Source organism: Pseudopodoces humilis, chromosome 3, assembly GCF_049639895.1.
Source record: "Pseudopodoces humilis isolate 2021_Gansu_Grassland_sample_001 chromosome 3, ASM4963989v1, whole genome shotgun sequence".
In the NCBI taxonomy this organism is placed as follows: domain Eukaryota; kingdom Metazoa; phylum Chordata; class Aves; order Passeriformes; family Paridae; genus Pseudopodoces; species Pseudopodoces humilis.
In genome coordinates this window covers 55,024,951-55,041,211 of record NC_142202.1, presented here as the reverse complement: position 1 = coordinate 55,041,211, position 16,261 = coordinate 55,024,951, and the positions used below count along the sequence as shown (strand labels likewise).

The 16,261-nt window shown below is 39.3% G+C and overlaps 1 protein-coding gene across 2 annotated transcripts in view; it reads left to right on the top strand.

Annotated features, from left to right (window-relative positions):
* SCAF8 (SR-related CTD associated factor 8) overlaps positions 1 to 14,621 on the top strand; it is a 94,992-nt gene extending 80,371 nt beyond the window's left edge. For both annotated transcript variants that reach the window (XM_014263513.2, XM_005518417.3), the window contains exon 21: positions 13,488 to 14,621. The gene's annotated coding sequence lies outside the window, so the exon portion shown is untranslated. The remainder of the gene's footprint in view (positions 1 to 13,487) is intronic.
* The last annotated feature ends 1,640 nt before the right edge of the window (positions 14,622 to 16,261 follow it).

Genomic DNA, 16,261 nt, shown 5'->3' with positions numbered 1-16,261 from the left:
AGACCTTTCTGTGATTGAAAGCAGAAGTTATGTAGTAGGATGGACTCAGACTTTTCTCTGCCTGTCATTTGCACAGCATATGATGACCCGAGGTCACTGACATTTCAGCCACCAAAGGCAATGCTCAGGTGCTAAATTGATCTCTCCTGAGCTGCAGGTGATGGCAGAAATAGTCTCACTGGCAAAGTTTATTTTGAGCTGTCAAGGTTGTTCAGTGATGCATTTCTTTTTCTAACATGTTTGCAGGACTTTTCTTATGTTTCTTTATCTTTCTCTTCCCTGCATGTTTTCATGGTGAATTCTTTGCAGTTCTCGCAGCATGTGTACTTACTGATACCTCTGAAATTACTCCTTTGGGGCTCTAAGGTAATTAATATCTCCTTGTATAGCATACTGTGCACTTACTGTGCACTGGCTTAATTTGCTGCTGGGCTTTAGTGCTGCCCTTCTGTAAACTAGTCCTCTCTTTTGAACTCTTTATCCCTCTGGATTGCCTTTGCCTGGGGGTGTTCTGAATTAGGCTCTGAAGCTGGCTGTGACTGCATTCCCTGTGCTCCTCTAGCATTGGTCTGTTCTTTCCTTCCTAGGAATGATGAAATCTCTCAATTTGTAATCACTTTGGTTTGCTTTTCTTTTCATCACTAAATTCTAAAAAGTTTTACAAAACTAAAGTTAAAACTAGAACACCCTCCTATGTCTTTTATGGCTTACCAAATTACTTCTTCAGCAAATACTTGAGTATCTTTTTCTCCAGGAGAAATAAAAGAGGTGTTTAATACCAAACTTTGTTCATATTCTAATTTTGAAAGTCTTCTGAGTTTTTGTATGCTTCCATGGAGAAGTTCTTTCATCCAGGAAGCCAGCAGAAGACTGTTTCAAAGGTTGTCTTCACTTCTCAAAGTAACCAGGGGAATGTTTTTATGACCTACAATCTAATTCTTTCTACAAAGCAATTGCAGCCTGAACTCAGAAGCGGAACATTGTTTTAAAACATATTCTACAGCTTTTAAAAATACATCTGGAATATATTTCCTGAAGAAACTACAGGGGATTCTGTGCCTCATCAGTATAATGGCAACCACAAAGTGATGAGATAAAACCAGCTGTTATAGCATAGATATATGTATATATATGTCTGTATGTATATCTCACACTACCCTTGGGACAGGTTGTCAACATGCAGCATAATATATATAATCTCTCCTGAGCAGTGAAAAAAGCAGAAGTAAGACTGGCAGGAACTTCTGCAACCTACATAAATATTAAAAAGAGGTGAACAAGATAAATCTTGTATTGGTACAACACCCGATGAGAGCATTGGTCTCAGAGTGAAGACTTTATGATTATTCTGTCTCTGATGGGGCAGATTGAAATCCTACATCTGCAGCCCTTCTTTCCTTTAGGGAAGGATCTCTGTGGTTCAGCTATTTGAGCATGTTTCTTATTTTCTTCGTTTAAAAAATATTCTGTAATAGTTATTTCAGACCTCTGTAAATGGATGACAAATAGCCACATTTTAGTTAAACCAGAATGTTCTTTAAAACAATTTCTTATCCTCCTTTTAGTGCTATTTTAGTAGCTCTGTGGGTAACAACAACATATTTCATTCTTTGGAGGCTCCAAATACTAGAAATACTTTAGGGGAGTGATTTTGGGTTCGGTTTGTATCCATATAGATAGGTTATATATCATGGGTGTTATATAATGCTTATAATTTAAGAGTCCACAATGAAAACAAAACATTTATTATATCCTGAGGCATTTCCAGGGAGTGAATAACTATGATTAACTGAATAGGCCATTAGCTACCACTATTACTGCTCAAATGCAGCTGAACTAGCATTTATTTAGTGGTAAAAAATATTTGGCAGCACTGCGTTTGCAAAAAAATCCCCAAAACTTAACAATTGGAAAGTCCTCTACATTCCTAGGAATCTCCAAAGAAATGGTATTTAAAGGCACTAGGCTAAATTTTCCTAGGCTGTAACTGTACTAGAAATATATTATTAGGTGAATATTGCATTTCAACAATCTTATACCAACGTATGTAAGAGTTCAATAATCAAGGTAGCTATGGGCATGAAGATTTCTATGGATTGATTAAAGCTTCTCTCTCAATTATCTCCATTTTATTGTACATCTTTACTTCTGGTCAGATGTGTTTGTTCTCTGCAGTACCTATCATTTCCCAGGTATTTGGATCACTGAAGGAAATATGTTCTGCAGTTAGAGAAAAAAAATACACACCTGTTCATTTTAGCAGAATTACTGGTAAAATAATGATAGCAAGGTTTTTCTGTTAGTGATATGAGCCAGAGGCCAACCTAACAGATACAATGTCTTACCTAGGGGTTTTTTAATGGTATTGAAATAGATTGTTCTTTTTTGTATATCTTAAAAACCTTCTATTGCAGTACCTTCTATTGCAATGCCTACTGAAAACTCTGCTTACAGTAAAAGAATTTTCCTTTGTGATGAATTTTTGTTCAAAAGAAGAAACAGAATATTTCTTCAAAGTAGCATTAAGAATCTTCAGATTACTTTATAATTTAATATTCTTGGCAATTGAATCTGATTGGAAACCAACTATCCTCTGAAATTTCTCTATCTTCTCTGTCTCAAACCACTTGCTAATTTATTTCATGATTTCTATAATGTCAGATCTCTTCAGAAATGCTGGTGGTAGTTACAGGAAGAAGATATTGTAGTAATTTGCGAGAATATTTCTGGTTTTAATCCTTTGGTGAACAGGAATTATATGAATTCGGCTGTGTTGCTCTCTGGAGATCCTTGGCATCCAGAGCAGACTGCATTCCCCAGCTGACTGATTCTGATGAATAACTTTCTGTGGATTAGGTGGTCTGTGGTGGAGCTGAGGAGCAGACTCTAGCTCTAGTGACTGTCTTTTTTTAGAAAGAAATATGGTCTCTTTACAACTGAAGTTGATTCTTTTTCCCCCATATCTTGGAAAAAACAATGTTTGTTGACAATTGTACACTTGAAAAACTAAACATTTTGAAGGGCCTAATGTTGAATGCCTGATAACTCTGGAACTTCACAAGATTTTAGAAGTGGACATGTGCACAAGAGATAATTTTAAAAGCAGAGGTATCAAGAGGCTGCAACTACCTCTGTTTAAAAACAGATCACTCTTTGTGAGAGCTATCAGAGAATAATGGTGATGGAGATGTTTCTTGATATGGAGAGTTTGGAAACAAAATATGGGATGAGGAGCTGGTAAAATAATAAATTTTTGCTGATTGTGATACTTATACAGAGCTATTCCCATTGTTTTTTGATAAGAGGCACATTACAGTTTTGGATTTTTTTAAGAGAGAATTAAGCACACCAAGAAGTTGGAAATGTAATGTGAAAGACAGTTAAAAAAAAAAAAAATCTGTTTAACAGTTCATCCAGTTAACCTGCCAGAATGGATTTAATAGTAAGTCACTGGGAGACCATAGCAGCCTGTAGTCTTCAACAGGTGAAGAGCTTTGGCAGTGCCCTGGAGCTCTGTCCCATAATGATTATCTGAGCTATTTTTTATGTGTTGTGGCATTTGACTGGAATAACTTAAATGAATGAGCAGTAACACCAACATAGATTGAGTCAATGCTTTTAGAATTTGCAGAGAGGCAGCTGACTAGAAAATGGAGTTAATGATCTGAAACAAAATGTCCTACAGGAAGATTAACTTCTGCTTATTTAGTGCTGGACTGATCTACCATCAATACAGAGACATTTACAGAATAATAAGAGCATGGAAGTAAGACACACTTTGTTTACATAATCTATAAATTTTAATTACGTTGCCAAAATATTTTTGGTTCCAGTCCCAGACAGGCATAATCAGACTGGAATTACTGACTTTCTGATCAATAGCAGCTGAGGTCACAGAGAAACCATAAGTAATGACAAGTCCTAACTTAGATGTAAAATAAGATTATTTAAGTCATTAATTAAAGTTAAATATAAATAATTGCATATAAATGTAGACTGATATTTTCAAGCAATTTTTAGGATCTTTAAGAGAAACTCCATGTTGTAAGGTTCACCTTTCCTGGCTATTCATGCATTTCTAATTCACCAGGGACATAATTCCTGCACTGCAGCAATTGGAAACAGTATTTCCACTGCAAAGTGAGAACTGTGAAGGGCATGTGGGTCTCCAGTACATGGCTAAGACCAGGCAGAAGATACAATTGTTAGACAGCAGAGTGCACAGAGGAGACACATTGATTCTGCAGATTGACAAAACCCTAGCAGGCAGCTGCGGATGGGTGGGTACCTTTCATCCGAAGGAGATGCTGCAAGATCGGGATAAAATTTAGGAGTACAAATATGAAGTCGGGCATTCAATGAAATAAATAAACTTTCTGCTATTACTTTTTGGAGACAACAAAACAAGGGAGAATAAAAAAGTATGTTTATTAGTTGTGAGATATTTCTGAGCCATTGGTGCAGTTGTGTTAAAAAAAATAGAAAGGGTGAAATGCTATCTTAGGACATATCAAGGTAACTCCAGCAGAGAAAGTGAAGTTACCAGTATCTTAATCTTAGAATCACTTAGGTTGGAAAAAGGCGTTTAAGTTCATCAAGTCTGACTGTTAACCCAGTACAGCCAAGTCCACCACTAAACCACGTCCCTCAGGACCACTTCTACATCCCTCCAGGAATGAGGACTCAACCACTTCACTGGGAAGCTTGTTCCAGTGCTTGACAACTCTTTTCATAAAGAAAATTTTCCTGACATCTAATCTAAAACTGCCCTGGTACAACTTGAGGCCATTTTCTTTTGTCCTGTCACTTGTTACTTGGGAGCAGAAACTCATCCCACCTGGCTACAACCACCTTTCAAGGAGTTGAAGAGAGTGATGAGGTCCCCTCTGGGCCTCCTTTTCTCCAGGCTAAAGAACCCCTGCTCCCTCAGCCACTCCTCACGGGACTTGTGCTCCAAATCCTTCACCAGCTCTCTTGCCCTTCTCTGTGCATTCTCCAGCACCTCAGTGTATTTCTTATAGTGAGGGACCCAAAACTGAACACAGGAATTGAGGTGTGGCCTCACCGGGGCCGAGTACAGGGGGACGATCCCTGCCCTGCTCCTGCTGGCCACACTATTGCTGATCCAGGCCAGGATGCCATTGGCCTTCTTGGCCACCTGGGCACAGCTGGCTCATGTTCAGCTGCTGTTGACCAGCACCCCCAGGTCCTTTTCTGCCAGGCCACTTCCCAGCTGCTCTTCCCCAAGCCTGTATCCCTGCATGGGGCTGTTGTGACCCAAGTGCAAGACCTGGCACTTGGCTTTGTTGAACCTCATACCACTGGTCTCAGCTCACTGGTCCAGCCTATCCAGATCCCTCTGCAGAGCCTTCCTGCCCTCCAGCAGATCAGCATACCCACCAAGCCTGGTGTCATGTACAAACTAACTGAGGATGTGCTTGATGCTCTCCTCCAGAACATCAATAAAGATATTTAACAGGACTGGCTCCAACACTGAGTCTTGAGAAATCCCACTTGTGACTAGCCACCAGCTGGATGAATTCCATTCACCACCACTCTGGGCCCAGCCATCCAACCAGTTTTTAACCCAGTGAATGATGCAGGAACTCTTGTCCAAGCCAGGAGCAGCCAGTTACTCCAGGACAATGCTGTGGGAAATGGTGTCAAAGTCCAGGTAGACGACAAGGACAGACTTTTCCTCACCTACTAAGGAGGCCATCTTGCCATGGAAGGAGACCAAATTGGTCAAGCAAGACCTGCCTTTTACAAAGCCACAATATCTGGGTCTAATCCCCTGATTGTCCTATACATGCCATATGACATGTGCAGGCACTCAAGATGACCTGGTTTGTTGGGGTCAGAAGCACAGAAAATAGGCCCTTATCTGTGGTGCCTGGCTCTGACACCCAAGAGAGCACTGAGTTTAGCATAACACCATGGAGATAACTTTTAAAGTTAAATAGAAGAGCTGGGAATGTAAGTGTGTAGGTTAGATAGAGTTTTCTTAAGTCACTGGGAAAGAAAATTAGACTTTAGGGTTTAAGCTATATTAGAAAATAAGAGACAAGATGGAGGACTTAGGGCATTGTCCCTTTCTCCTTCTTCATCTTCTTCTTCTAAAGGTTTTTTGAGTAATAATGAGTGAATGGACAAAGAAATCCGCAGTGCAGTACACAGGTGTTGGGTCATTGGGTCACTAAGAAAAATAACTTACTTGGCATTTGGTTATTGGACAAATAGACACATAAAAGACCATGAAGAGATTCTTCGTTAGCCATTTTGCACCTCTCTATCTTAGTGTATGTAGCTCCTTGTATTCTGTGTAAATGTAATATAGGTAAGGAAAGAATAAACAACCAAGTCCGAACACAAGAAAACAGTCTCTCTCTCATCAATCTCAGTCCTGGGGAAAAGAACCCAGCCACCAGTGTCACCATGACACTGGTCCATGACCTGCCCTGGGACCAAGGTTAGGCTGACAGACCTCTAGGTCCTTGGATTCTCCTTTTGATCCTTCTTGTACGTGGGCATCACTTTTGCCAACTTCCAGCCATCTGGGACCTCACTGGTAAACCAAGACTGGTGATAAATGATGGAAAGTGGCTTGATGAGTACTTCTGCCAGCACTTTCAGTATCCTTGAATGGATCCCATCCAGTCCATTGATTTGGATCTGTCTCAGGGATGTAGCAAGTCACCAACAATTTTCCCTTAGATTATCGAGGCTTCATTCTGCTCCCTATCCTTTGTCTGGTAGCTCAGGAGTCTGGGTACCCTGAGAACCACTGGTCTTTCTATTAAAGACTGAGGCAAAGACATTAAGTACCTCAGCCTGTTCCTCATACTCTGTGGCTATATTTCACCCCATATCCAGTAAAAGATGGAGTTTCTCCTTAAGAAGAATTTTTATTGTCTTTTAAGCTGTAGACAGATTAAGTTCTAGTTGGGTTTGGGCCCTTCTAATTTTCTGTCTGCATAACCTCAAAAGATCCCTGTAGTGATCTGGAGTTCTCTGCCCCTTCTAAGGATTATAAAGTTTCCATTTTCTCCTGAATGCCAGCCAAAGCTCTCTGTTCAGCCAAGCCAGTCTTCTTTCCTGAGAGCTTATCTTTTGGCATGTGGGGGTCGCCTGCTCCTGCACCTTTAAGATTTTTTTCTTAAGAAATGTCCAGCCTTCCTGGCTTCCTTTGCCCTTCACGACTGCCTTCCAAGAGACTCTGTCAACCAGCCTCCTAAACAGAACTTTGTAGCATAAAGTCTCATCCTTCATGATTAAATAAAAAAAAAAATGGAAGACGTTGAGTGGCAAGATAGGGAAACAGGAGAACCAAGAGGCAAGAGGATGCTAACAGATGTTGACTTAACCTAATAAAAGGAAATTTGAGAAAGAGATTGTGAACATAGTCTCTCAAATCACTTCCAAAAAGTGGACACCCAAAAAAAGAGAAAATATCCTTATTATAAACACAAAACTTGGGGTTATAAATTGATCATGAAAATGCAGGTTTCAAAGTAGGAAAAAAAATATTCTAGTCATCAGAGCAATGAACTTCTGGAATAGTAAACAAAAAGATGTTAAAAAAAAATTAAGAGCTTGGCCAGTTAATGCAGTTTAATGGAAAGGAATGGGAGAGGCCTGCATGCTGAGACCTTTCTGTCTCCTGTTCCCCTACTTTGTACCCATCCTATTCCACATAGTAAAGGGCTATGGACTGTTTTGCATGCTCCAGAATTTGCTGTCAGGAAATGCTCATAGATATTCAGTAGAAAATTAAGAGACTTCAGTTGTGAGAGAGAAGAAAAATCCAGGGGTTTGGGTTGTCTCAGGATTGCCACAAGCCATCAGTGTCTTACAGCCCTGAGAAACACCCAGAGAGGTGTAAGAGCTTCCAGTCAGTTTCAGGGTAGGGTTACTGGTTTGGTCTTCAGCTTTCCTCCATGCTGCTGGAAGCCCAGCCAGGACTTACTGCTTTGAGACAGTACAGGGCACTGCTATGTCCTGCTGGCATACAGTTTATTAGTCAATTCCAGCTGATATTCAGTGATTGTGCAATGGATTTTTATTTGCTTTGTCCCAGTGTGCCTGTTTATAGGAACACACCAGCCCCACAAGCGGGAGGCAGCAAAATCCAACCTGTCTCTTGGGTGAGAGAGGCACTGGTGCCAAGTGCTCCCCTCCCAGTGGCTAACGCCAGGGCAAAAAAGCACTTTGGGACAAATTTGGTTCTCTGGGACCCTGGCAGCTCCCTGAATCAGCCACAGGCACCTGACGGGCTGAAGAGGTCCAGGTTATTTTAAGGCTTCTCCTGCAGGACTGATGAGGCACAGCAGCAGTCACACTGTCGGCTCCCAGCTCTCCCACGGAACGTGCGGCTGTTGTGGGGATGCTCTCGCCATGCCTGCCAGCTCTCGGCACCACCCCACCCCGAGCTTGTCCTCACAGCTTCACAGCTTCAGCGCATACCAAAAGGGTTTGCTTGAACTGCCCCTGCTGGGTTTATGGATGTGTCTTTGCCTTGAAGCAAACCAGAAGCATTCCCACAGTCGAGCTCAGCTGCGGAGAGATTAAGGCTGTTCTTCATTAACACCTTGAGGTGTTGTTTGCAGTTTCTAGCTCACACCATCTGCCATTCCGTAGCCACACCAATGAGCTCTGTTTGGCTTGAACGTAGATGAAGTGTTCTAGCAAGTATGTCATGAGTTGGCTCATGATCAAGTTTCAGTCATGTAAGTGCGTAGGCATACCCCCAAACAAACTTAAATCTTTCTCTCCATCATGGCAAGGCAAAGCAGGATAACTGTGTCAGTCAGCAAAGCTGGAAGACAGTATATTTGGATGTTCCTAGTCATGCAGATGCCAAATATTCAAAAATTGGGCCTTCCAAGATTATGAGACTGTCTTTAAAATAATCTTAAAATAAAGGCTCTAGAAATCCCTTTTATCTTCTGCTTTTCTCAGATTCTTCTGAGCCTATGACCAGCTAAAAATCACATTTTCCACCTTTTCTTTTCATCTATGAGCATAAAAAAATGAACTAAAATATGAAAACTCCTATTCATGCACGAACAACTCTCTTCAGAAGGAGAAGCCTTACAGAAAAACATCACATCGTGGAGCTCACAAGACACTCTCTGGAGCTGATAACACTGGATTTGATGAAGCCAGGGATTGAATTGGCCAAAGCTTGCACAGCTGTAAGAATTATGTAGTTCAGATTACAGAATTCTTGCTGACAGAAGATACATATGGAGTGAAAAACACCAGGTATAGATTACCTGAAAGGAAGGGAAGAAAGTAGAAGGGGCTACAGTTGTTTTGTGCAGTGCAGTAAAAGCATTTTCAGTCACACACCAGGGAAACTGCTTCAAGGCTGTGAAATTCTTCCTTCAGCCCAGAACTCACCCACTCCCGTAAAGTTATTTGATGCCAGCGTGTATTTTGGAGGGCTGACAACTGGATTATCACTTGGTATCCTAATCAGGTCTTACCTACAGAATGCAGTGTGCCACTGGACTGTTCATTTCTAACTGATATCACGTACGCCACCATATTCAGTGCAGAAAAGCTTTGAAAGTTCTTCAGATTTTTAAATCATGTTGCATAGGATTTTTTTTCTAATGGTTTTAAATTGTTTTAAATTATACACTGCTTGTGTTTAAAGTATACACTACTTTTTTAAACAGTTTCATGTGGTTGTTAAACTAGCAGATTCTTGTTAATTTTAAAATACACTTCTAAATAAATTCTCTAAAGGTTTAGAGACTTTGTTATCCATTTTCATTAAGTATAGTTTAAATTTAGTGCATTGTAACTTCCATTTAGTCTTACATCCCCAATAACTTTATGATATCAAGACTCTTAGATATATTCTAAGACTTAATATTTGCCTTTTCACTTGTTTAAAAATTAAGTATAACAATCTTTTTGTATACAGATACAGAAATAATATAGCAGTTCAAATATTGAACATTACTGCAGCTTTTTTCCCCAAGACCCCTTAGGCTGAGTCATAGAAAACACCCTCATAATTTTCAAATTTTTTACTGCCTTTTTATATATGACAGCACAATAGATATAAAACATCCTATGAGATCCCAAATCTTATTTTTACCTTGATAGAGGCTTCTCTGACATCAGGGACAAGGGTTTCATAGTTTAATTCAGGTATTGCCATGATCAGCATTCCCATAGTGTAAAGCTTAAGACATCTGACCTCAGGGAACAAACAGATTGAGGTATGTCATTATCAGTAATCTAGTCTTTACCCACAAACTTCCACTGAAATTTAAAGTCAGTTGAATTATGTAGGTTTTATGCTGCTTGCTAAAATGAGGAAGTTTTGCACTTTCTATTAATCTCAATTTGATAACCGCAGTCTTAATTACACTGAGTGTTACTAATTTTCCCCTTGTCAGCCAACACACAGACTCCTGTTTCTCCTTTTGAAAAGAAGGCGTGGGATTCATCTCACTTTACTGTTGCAGTACATTTACACTGCAAAGCTGACTGCTCTGTCTCTGTAGCATAGAGTGAGTGCTGTGCAGTGCGAGGCAGACACCCACACACCTCCTCATGGGTGCTCCTGCCACTTGTGTTAAGCACTTAGGCAAGCAGGGCTCAGATTCTCCTGCCATCACTGACTGGCTCCAGATAACTCTGGTTGGATACCGACATTTATCACAGGTTTGCTTGCCGTGGATTGCAAAGAGAACAACGATGAACTTTGAAGACAGGAGTCACCATGACACATCTTTCCATGTCAGCAAGGTGTCAGTTCTTCTGGTCCTGAGCAGGCTGCTGCCTGGACTTTCAGTTGTATTTCTGAATGAACAGTTTGTCTCTCTTTCCCTGTCAACTGTTAGCAAAATCTTGACTCTCAGAAATCCTAGCCCATTTGACAAAAAGACAAAAGCAATTTTGGTATCTGTATGTCTAAAATTCTTGATAAAATCTCCTAAATCTCTATAATTTATAATCCCTAGAGCTGTTCTCAGTAAGGGGCAGACATCTGCTTTGTCTCAGCTTCAGGACTTTTGACTTCCTGTAAAAAGCAGGTTTGCTGTGGGATTTCCTCTCTGTCTTGGCAGTCAGACAGCAGTCTGTACATCATGAGCAATCAGGCTGGCTCACCTGTCCTTTATCCTATTTCCTTCTTTTCCACTGGAGAAAGATGGGAGTATTTGTGTGTACTCTTTATGCTGCTGTTTCTCTGTCACCACGTATTTTTCAGAGGAAGCCAGTCTCACTTTTCTTTCACTGGAAATCCACTGGGATATATCCCTAAATATCAAATGAAATTTTGTGTTAATTGAAGGTGGGCTTTGTGTTGTATTTCAGTTTCTGCTGACCTCCAGTTCCTCCAGTCCAGAAGGAACTGGGGACTCTGTTTCCACCTTGGGGAGCAAGTTATTTCATTTTTCTGAGTAGTGCAGATGGCACAAACAAAATATATCATAGAGTGAAAAGTAGAAAAGGTCTGTTAATAATCCAAATTAGGTTAAGAAGAGTGATCTGTGCCTCCTGTATTTGTGGAACTGGCTTGTATCTCCATAAAGATTAATATAAATGGTAATCTTTTCTTTGCAAAGCTCAATATGACTGGCCCTGTTGGTCTTAGCAGTCTTATACGTTATGTTTCTGATCAAGGTATCTTTTGCAAGATAAACAGTAAATGATAATTTTGTGGTCTAGAGTTTTGTGAAGTTGTGCAACTGATTTGTTTCTAAACTGTAGTGGTATGTGTTTGTTGTTTTCTCAGTGGAACATTTCATTGAACAAAACTTAATTTTAAAAGGCTGTGAAACAATTCCAGTCTAAATTGAACAATATTTCAATAAAGCACATACTTCACAAATTGATGTGAAATCAGTTGTTAGCAAGACTGTGTTATCACTTGAAATCTTCTGTCCGTAACAATTTTATTTCCAAAGTCTATATAATTCTTCTTAAAATATATTTGCTAGTAATAGCAGCTTTATTTGAACAAGACTGTATAGCAAAATTTATTAGTTGTTACTATTCCCTTATGCTAGGGTAACTGGGCTAGAATAAATTATTGTTATGTGAATGTATAAATTCGGGATCCATATACAAAGAGTAGTTCTCAAGGATGCATCATTTAGTAGAGTTCTTCAAGTGTTTTTTCCTTGTTCCAGTAATATTCAGTATTCTCAATGACGGCTTGGATGAAAGGTTAGAACATACACTTAATAAATTCATAGAGCAAAACAAGCGTTTTGGAAGCAAGGCAGTGGAAAATGACAAAGTAAAAATAAAGTATTCTGATGTTTAAAAATAGGTTAGACAAACATCAGCAGATATTGCATTGGTCAGGGGTGAGCAAAGAGATCTCTCACATCACCTGCTACCTCTATTCCTTCAGTATTTCTATTTATATGATAATTATAAGAATAATAATTATATATAAAAAGTATTTTGTGTAGTTCCAGCAAATTGCAGGGTATGTAACCAAAATCTTAGCATTGGTTCTGGAATTTATTGCATGGCTTTTGTATTTACCTTAGATTGAAGCAATTATACTTCTTACCATTTTGCCCATGTCAGTACTGACTGAAAATAGGGTCTGGTGGCTTTGTGAGTGGTCTTTGTGAAATAGATATGTGAACATGGTCAAATGTCTGTGGTACGATATAGCACATTCGTACTCGTAAGAAATTTTGCTCTTCAATCTACTCACAGTCCTTGGAAAAAGATGGACACCTTGTTGAGGTTACCTAGAGAGTGGGGCAATCACCCTCCAGAGGTACCTCTGCCTTCTACATATTCTGCAGCAAATATATACTGGAAGTGTATTCTTAGTCTTTCCTATCTTGGTCTGTGATAATAAAAGTTTGATTTCCTTTGGACTTCACTGAAGACTATCTGGAAAAATTATAATTGACAGAAAATCAGAATAGATAATGTAGAGGTCTGTTTTGACCTTCGGTTCTGTGAAGCCCATTCAATGAGTCACTTATGAAGGTTTTATAGTTGTTATAAATACATAATGGACATGACCAATATGTGTTAGAGATAGTTCTACAATGAACTCATATAAGCCACTTATTAACCTGTTGGATTCTTGCTCATTGTTTGTTAATCCACTAGATTGTTTACTCTGTATCTTGTGTACAGTGTGTGAGAGAGACAATACAGGACTTTAATCCAGAAAATCTGCTTTACAAAATTATTTTTTCCAGGGATAATATTATATTGACATTTTTAAAGTACTAAGCTACTAGACATTTATTTTTTAAATAATAGTATGTTTAATCCTGGATAATGTTTTAAGAACCATACAGCATTAGGCCTTTCTCCCCCATAAGCATTGTGTGGTTAACAGAGAGACTGTAAAATTTATCCCAAATCTTTCATTTGCTATTGCATGGCTGAAAAAAAAAAATCATCTCATTTATAGGGCTTTTTTAAAAATTGGAATTAAACTCCAGCAACCAGTGATGACTAGTAATTGTTCCTTTTGTCAACAGGCAAGATGAAGGAAGTTCTGGCAGCTTACCATGTCCCGGGCTCTGCAGAGCTAAGTGAGAAGTGCGCCCACGTTCTAGCACGCATCACATCACATCGACCTTGGGTCTGGAGTGCCAGAAGGATCCCAGCGCTGCGCTCTGAGACGGCTCTGAGCACCTCAGTACCCCGTTTTTGACAGAACCCAGGGATGGCAATATTACACACCAGTATTACCTGTCTGGGGCAGGTTTAATTTTATAAATTAAAACAATAAACTCTATGAGTTTCTAGACCATATTTGTGCTGTTGAGGATGATCTGCTCAGATGAACAGTTTTGCATCCATCGAAGAGACAGGTTCTTCTGCTGGACCAGAAGATGACAGTGGACTGTATATTGTAATAATATCATTTGTAGCATCTCCTAGTGCAAATAATCGAAGAGCAGGTTGCAAGAAAATCCTGTAGGGAATAAGACATGCTATGTTTTGATCTACAGATTTTTTAAAATGTTTTGGTTTTTTTTAAAGATAACCACTTTTAGATAACACTATGTGTGCAGTCTATGTGCAGCTCTTCACTGTGGCTATCTGTATTCCAGAGATGATGAATTCCTTGTAAGACACCTCAACCTTTTAAAATTTGTGATTAATTCTTAAATTATGAGATTATAATGAAAAACTAGAAGGGAAAACTTCTAGGGCTTTTATTTGACTGGATGTCTCCAATTACTTCCTGGTAATGTCATAAAAAGAGAAGGAAATGCAGGAAGTAAAAATTAAATACAAAACTCCCCACATTGCATTTCTTCTTTTGGCATATGCACCTATCTAAATGTGTGTTTTATCGAATATCCAAGGAGAGAGAAGCAGTTAAAAGTTAGCTGAGCCATCACACAAAAGGTTTTGGGCAGTATTTGCTAATTTTGTCTCTTGAATAGCTATAGGAAAGAAGGAATATGTATATGCCCCACCATATGTGAAAAGGACATACTTGCCATTCCTTTATTTATTTTTGCTTTTCAAAATTAAAGTGTCAGTTATTTGGAATGCTGTAGTCTGTGGTCTCTTTACGTTTGTTTAGTGAGAGCCTTTCAGCAAAATCATTCCCATTACAGTGTAACTGCATGGTGACCACAGCTTTGGGCCTGTATAATAAAGATCTAAATTCAAAATTTTTTTTCTCATTATTTTCTCTATTTTTATGTTGTATCTGCAAGTCTTTAATTGGAGTCCTGCTCGTTGCTTGCTTAGAATATTTGGCAAAATTTTTAGGAAGAAAGGTATTTGTATGGTTGAACTTTGTTATCTTTTGTATTATTATTTACAACAGATTGAAGGCCAGATACAAAATGTAAAAAAAAAATCAAAAGAGATGCTTAAATTCAATTTGCATTAGCCCCTGGGACAATAAGGAGAGCAGGCTCTTTGCATCTTAGATTTAAGGCCATGCTCAAGTACTTGGCATCTGGTCTCTATTAATTAGTAATCCTGCAAAGGTATTGGAGGAAAAAGCTGTAGAAAAGTTGAGTCTAAGCTGGCTTTGATTTGCTGTGTGTGATACATTGTGCTGAACACACAGCTGTGCTGTACAACAGAGTTCAAAAGACAATCAGATTTTTTTTTTGCTTTGTCCTTCTTATTATCTTCTCCAAAGACAAAATTTTAAATTATAAAAATATTCTTCATGTAGCAATTAAGTTTGTGTGAGCAAAAACTGTTCATGGCATTTCAATAATGAATGTGGCCCTGAAAAGGCTATATTAGCCATGCTGCATTAAAGCAGGGGTTTGTCCCACTATGGTTAGCTCATAGCAAATACCTGAATTCATATCAACAGAACACCTCTGACCTTTGAAATCTTTTAGCTGGTCATCACTATTATCCTGCTTTTGACATAGTTGCATACTACGTGGAGTTGCATACTATGGTGGAGTGCTCACTGCAGTGACGTCCATACCAGTGCAGACAGCACCTACAAATAGGTGCAGACAGCAGCATCTCAGAGCAGTTCCCTGATCCATTTCAGCTAATCTAAGGCTGAGCTCCTGCTCACCTTCTACCGTGCTCACAGCTTCCCATGACCACCCTCAGAGAGCTGCCCACCTAAGAAGCTTCCTGGTGTGACTGAAAACATCCTTATGTAAGAATTTAGCTCATGTGCCAGCTCTGACACTGGGAAGAAGGTGGGAAGGAACAGCTTCTTATCAGAAGTTTAGTTTTAGGTTGGCTTACACTGATAGAGGGCCCATGTCCTTGGGTGTCTGTGAATTAACTGATCTCATTACCTAAACTTTCTGTTTCAGGACATTGCTTCCCTATGGCTAAGAGGTGTTTCTTGATTCAGTAACACCACAAAGAAAATAAAGCACTGGAAATTAACTAAATCCTTATAAAATAATATTAATGGCATCTTTAAAACTACTTGTGCAGTGGCAGTACTTGTGGTACCAGAAAAATACAATGCCACAAAAGGAATACATTCTTGCTGTTCCAATTGCTCTGAATATCAAAATGTTTTCAGAAAAACAGAAGCGAAAGCTGTGGGCCTTAACAATACGAGGGCAGCACAAGCCTGCTGTGCTAGCAGACTCTTAGCTATTAATGTTTATGCTTAGTACGTAGACATCTGGACCCACCAACACTGTACATGCTTGAGCTTGACCATGACACCATTTGAATATGAATGACAAGAATGAATTGCCTCAAGAGCAAGGCCTTATTTTGGAGAAATGGCTTTTTGTCTGTGCTGGAGGCTGCTGAAGTTTGACCGTCCTGTTGGGTGAACTTTTCTGAG